Source organism: Poecilia reticulata, linkage group LG12 (assembly GCF_000633615.1).
Source record: "Poecilia reticulata strain Guanapo linkage group LG12, Guppy_female_1.0+MT, whole genome shotgun sequence".
Lineage (NCBI taxonomy): Eukaryota > Metazoa > Chordata > Actinopteri > Cyprinodontiformes > Poeciliidae > Poecilia > Poecilia reticulata.
The window spans coordinates 1,677,511-1,683,715 of record NC_024342.1 but is presented as its reverse complement, the minus strand read 5'-3'; the positions used below and the strand labels follow the sequence as shown (position 1 = coordinate 1,683,715).

The 6,205-nt window shown below is 40.4% G+C and overlaps 1 protein-coding gene across 2 annotated transcripts in view; it reads right to left on the bottom strand.

The window, feature by feature from the left end:
* fgfr1b (fibroblast growth factor receptor 1b) overlaps nt 1-6,109 on the bottom strand; it is a 30,021-nt gene extending 23,912 nt beyond the window's left edge. For both annotated transcript variants that reach the window (XM_008423158.2, XM_008423159.2), the window contains exon 1: nt 5,887-6,109. The gene's annotated coding sequence lies outside the window, so the exon portion shown is untranslated. The remainder of the gene's footprint in view (nt 1-5,886) is intronic.
* Nucleotides 6,110-6,205: the final 96 nt, after the last annotated feature.

The following is a 6,205-nucleotide window of genomic DNA, read 5'->3' as shown; positions in this document are numbered from 1 at the left end:
TCACAATGTAGTAGAATTAACTGATTTAAGCATACAGAGCATACATTATTATAACATTCATTTGATTAAAAGTACAGAGTATATGTTTTTAATCATACATCACAGACATTGCTTCATTGGCATGAGTATCATCWCCTTATAATCACTTAACATTTATAATCATCTTTTTAATCATTAATCAGGGTATGCTGTTATTTCCCAGGCCTTTATTCCATTTTTCTGCGTATACCTGGACAGATCTCACACTCATACCAGATTCCTCGACAGTGTTTTATAGAAACATTTAAAAAACCCAGTCCAAATAAAAGCCAGCAGGTCTAGTTGATATTTTCCAAGCTCGACCTTTGACCAAAAAGCCACGGTCCTCCGCTTTCTACAGCATCAGAGGGATTTAAATTTAAAGCAACACACATATTACCAAGAACTGGATGTCCCTCCAAAACTGACAAAAAGGTACAGGAAGTGTGTAACACACACACATGCACACACACACCTTACCCCACATCATGTCTGGGATGTGGAGCAGAGTGGCAAGATGGAGGCGTTTCCTCACGATGAAAACATCCAAACCCCATTACGCTTGACAGACTGTTATTTTGAAGTAAAAAAGGAAGTAGCTCCCAGATTATACTGATGTTGTATTTATGGCAATCGTGGAGGCAAATGTGTTAAGCTGAAATACTCTGAAGTCTGGGGTTGGGTTCTGTTTATAGAACAATGGTTTCTACATGCTTTCCAGTTCAGACTTCTACATCTTTCAAGTCTCTAATGGGATTTTCTGCTGGTTTTATTGACATTCTAGTACTTAACATTTGCCTTGTTGAGTTTTATTGTTCTTTATAAAGCAACAACTAAAACACTGATAGAGATGGCTTGTGGTTTTGGTATTGGACATCTGAACCAACGTGGATTAATTCAAAACTTGGACTGCCTTTTCCTGGATAACATAGAGATCATTCAAATCCTAGTTTATGAACAGAGATGCATTCATTTCATGAAATCCTCCCATTTCATGAAATGCATTGGAAATAAGATTTTTAATGCTATTTTCAAACCATAGAAAATAGTAATTATTGAAGATTAGATGCTTTTTTGTAATCTAAATCAAATTCAGTTCATGAACCTTTGGTCCAGTTGTTAAAATCTAAACATGGATGTATTTGTGGGTAAAAACAAATTCATTAAAATGGATGTGATCTTTGAGTGTGTTAACTGAAAAAGCCAAAGTGATTGATGAGCTGGACAGAAACTCGAGCCTAGATGAGGCAATCTAAAGATAGTCATAATATACTTTTAAATTAATGTAAAAAGTTCATATTTCACATTATGAAAAAGTTGGAAAAGTTTGATAGGCATGTATGATAATCCTTTCACTTCACAATAACACATTGTGTTGTGTTTGTATTATACAGGACTGCAAATCTCCAGAAGGAATACTTTTGCACTGTATTAACGCTTCGATTTCCTGTGTGTCAGACCAAGCACAGTGACACAGCTGTCAGAGCTGCTGCCTCGGAGCCAGAAGGTCCTGGTTTGAAATGTGGGCTGGGCAGAGGCCGATCTGGTGGACCTGATCCAACTCTCCAGACAAGCACATGAAAAGAGCCAGAGCGGAACGAAGCAATTGGACAGAAAAGAACTTCCTCGGCTGCACAGCGCAACAAAAACCTGCATGGAAAACCTTCTGAGGACTCAGGAGCATTACACAGACCTAAAAATCTGACGGAGGTAAACAGAAGTCTGACCCAGTCGGTGTGTGTAGGTCCTTGTGTTTTCTCATCTGGGTCCTAAAAGTCTCTGTCCTGGTCTAACTCAGTCTGAGCTGGTCCCTCACCTACACACCAGATTCTGCAGCCGGCTGGCAGCTCCTCATAGCTCTCATACTAACATACCAGCTGCTCATGGCTCCCATCCATCCAGGCTGGAAAATATACACACAAGTGCCAAACAGGAAGTGAGGCAGAAGGCTGTAAACCTTCCACAGACTTTGTTTAAACCATCACAGAGAAGAGAGCAAGTCAAGTTTAAAGGGGAAAATGGTCCAGGTTTGTTTTGCTTCAGACCCAAAATTCTTGAGGGTTTTAGAGGAAAAGTGACTCACCTGTATCATACAAACTCCACATATTACAGTTCAGCATGAAAAGTGATGATTTACCATCCTGAAATATGGTGCTGGCTTTAAAAAAATCTGTTATATTTATATGTTTAGGTACGGAGCCCTCCAGGGGACATGGGGAATTTTTTTTCTTTTGCGTTCCTTCGCAATACTTTTGCGTCCCCTCGCAAAAATCTATTGATCAGTTCATGCGGCATAATTGAATACTGTATGCCTTTCTTACGGTGGCCGCCGTAATTTCTGCTTTAATACAAGCTTATGTGCGGTTTTTCCACAGACTATTGAGTTATTATCGGGGGGTAATAAGTCATTTGATTGTGTCTATTGTGTTCGTCTGAATGAGGGCTGCTTTCAGTGCCGTTCCATCTGAGCCTTAACAGACATAAACATGCAGTAGATAAATCAATTTTCAATCAGTTTTTAATAAAGAGTTAATAATAATAAACACGTTTTCACTAAGGCTCTAAAGAGTCGTATGAATTAAATAATTATTGATATGACAGAAGCAGCGGCTTTGACACCTGGTGATGGGCGTGTCGATGTGGGCGTGACTGTCATGAAGTATGAATGGGAAGGTTACTGGCTGCTGGCTCCGTGTGTATGAGGAAGCGGGTGAACGGGGTGGTCAGTCCTTGTAAAGTTTGGAGCATGATAATCAAAATTAAATAAATTGATAATTGTTACAGAACAAAGAAGAGGTTTGGAGTTGATTGATACACGGACAGATGAGATTTCCCGCGTTAACCCAGTGTGGCCCTCTACCACCATTTGTTTGCTGTGTTTTATAATAATAAAACGTGTTTATTATTATTATTAACGCTTTGGTGCAAAAGACTCATTGAAAATCGATTTATTTACTGCATGTTTATGTCAGTTAAGGCTCAGATGGAACGGCACTGAAAGCAGCCCTTTAAACCATTCAGACGAAACAACAAAGACACAATCAGATGATTTATTACCCCGCGATAATAACTCAATAGTCCATGGGTTAACCTTAAATAAGCTTGTATTAAAGCAGAAATTACGGCGGCCACCGTAAGAAAGGCTTACAGTATTCAATTATGCTGAATGAACTGATCAATAGATTATTTAGAGGGGACGCAAAAGAAAACAAATTCCCCATGTCACCTGGAGGGCTCTGTATTTAGGGACAAAGCCAGTGTTATAAATAATCAGCTGCAGTTCTGCAGGAGTAAAGCAGGGCTGCTCAAACATGTTGGAACATGGACCAAAAAAAACAAAAAAACTATTTTAACATTTTTTTTCGTGCTCAACAATAAACTAAGCATGAAATATTTTGATTAAACAAAGAAATTAGATTTGTTTTTGTAGGAAAGGAATTTGCAAATCAATATAGATCCAAAATTCAAAAGGTTTTCACATGTTTTTCTTAAAGAAGAAAAGGCAAAACTTGTATTCATTTATTTTAAGATTTTATCCAATCTCAGCAACAAAAACAAAAAATAGGTCAGTCTTTATTTAGAAAATTTTAATGTAATTAAAAGCAGATTTTGGAGCTCTAAAGTCTGCTTCAGTGTAGAAATCAATTTACCAATCTGCCAAGAAATTAAAGGAAAGCAGAACGTTTTACTATTAAAGGGGAAGAATTATGTAAAATCTGCTTTTTTGAGCTTTACACAATATTATAATGTTATTCCATCATCAGAAATTTACCTGGAGCGTTGCCTTGATACTTTCATGCATATTTAAGAAATCCTTTAATCTCCATTGCAACCATCCAGCTGTGCAAAACACCTGGGTGAACCTAACCCCGCCTTCGAGATGCAGCTCCTCCTGTGTGGTGCAGCTATAAGCTTCTGAGCTTCTGCCTCACAGAGCAGCCCTTCCCAGTGACTGCCCCACTCAGCTCCTTCAGACTAGCCAGAAGTAATCTGCTGAGTTCATTATAGGAGCAACGCTGCTAAAAATTTTATTGAAGGGTTAATAGAGGAGCCATGTTGTGATGACTACCTGAAGGTGGAGCTTCAGAAAGAGCAGGAGTTTTTAATAAAGAGACAGAGGTCCAATTTAAAGACGTTAAATTATAAAGTCCATTTTTAAAGTAATATTTCATAAATACAGTATCAGAAACTGATTTTACTGATCTTACCTTCAGTTTGAGCAGAAACTGACGGTAAGATAATTACTTGATTGTGCTATAAAAATGCACAAGATGCCTGCAGAATACATGATACTGCTCCTGTAAAAGACAAATACTTTGTGGTGCATCTAACATTTTTGTAAGAACATTTTCATTTTTGGGTCATTGTTTTGTTCTAATTGGGAAAAAAAAATTCTTGAGCACCAGCAACCCTCCCAACCCCACTAAGGGACAAGGGTGCAAGAAAATGGATGGCTGGATGGAAGTTCTTGTGCATCAACCACCTGCACTGCTGGGATAAATTTAAGTTAATCAGGGGCCGCACAAAATCAGTCATGGAACGACAAATGGCCCCTGGCCCACACTTTGAACACCTCTGCTCTAGAGTCTAATATAACATTTCAAAAATATTCATGTTAAATAAGAAGAACACGACAGTAGCATTACCACAATGCTTCATATGTGCCTCTGTGTTTGTTTACGGCCTAGTTAAAGCATTCCGCCCTTTTTAATTTTTTTTCCTAAAAGAATCAGATTATTTTATGGAGATTTAACAGACTGACACAAAGTAGCAGAGCAGGGAAGTGGAAGGAGCTTAATAATAAACAAAAATAAAAACCTAGAGTGTGGAAGACATTGGTAGCCATTCCCCTTTACTCTGAAGCTACAATAAAAATCCAGTGCAACTCATTACCTGGCCAAGACATGGCCGACCAAGTAGAGCATTTCCTTACAGATGTGATAACCATGGCAACCATGGAGGAGCTGCAGAGATTCACAGCTCTTTGAAGCCAGCTCACAAACACACATCTGAGCTTTATGGGACAAACTTCAGCAGAATAAGAGCAACAAATAAGGTATGGTTGGAAAAACGAGTAAGAATACAGCTAAGGAAACGTAGAAGAAACATATTGGAGGCAGCATCATGCTGCGGGTGGGGTTTTCTGATTGGAGGTGATGAGACGGATGATACCAGAAGAAAAGCGGCTGCAGGAAGCCAAAGAATAGAGCCTGGAGCAGATCTATCACTTTCAGGACAACACAAACACAGAGCCGGGGCTGCAGTGGAAGAGTTCAGATCAAAACATAAACAACTGCTGAAATGGCATAATCAAAGTAGAGACCTAAACCTAACTGAGTCTGTCACAATACAGGTCTCCATCCAATCTGACTGAGCTGCTCTGAAAAGAGGACCGACCTCGTCAGTTTGATGTGTGAAGCTGATGGAGTCATTCCAGGGAAGACTTGAGCTGCAGTGGAGCTGGTTTATATCCTGATTTATAAAAATATATTTACATACATGGAAAAGCAAAGCATGCACACTTTGCACTTCAGGATTCTGCACTACATTGTTGCTGTTTAAGATAAAATCCAAGAGAGCACACAAAGGTCTCTGATTATGACTAGAGATGATTATTTCATATGTAATACAGCAGGTTATAGCTTCATCACCGCCTCTTCCATTTATACTGCGGGACGTTTACTGAAACGAATCTGTCGGTTTTGAGTTGATAGTTATTCCCTGAACATCTGGACACTTTTCTGCTCCATTGGCTCAGATCCATCCGCTCCACCGCGGCCCGCCTGCAGCTGGCAGTCAGAACCCACTGAGGTCCAAAGATCTCCGGACTGACAGAGGAAGTGATCCGGTCCGGCGAGACAGACCTACCTGTACGACACGGTCCAGTTGGCAGGGTCCGGAGCCCAACACCGAGTTCGTCCGTCCGTACAACCATGAAGTATGAACTTTCCAGAACTACTGCGAAAGTCCTGCGGCGGTCCGGACGGGCTTTAAGACCTCCAGCTGGCGGTAAATCCCGGCGGAGTGAGTCCGAGCCAGCCGCTCTTCGTCCTCTGGAGAAAAACGTGGGAAAGGCGCCACTGGTAGACAGAGTTGTCTCAATAAATAATGGAACCAGAAGAGACGCCCACAGTGGGAGTTTCCTCTGGTCAGCGCCCCCCACCCCCGCCTCCCAACACACACACAC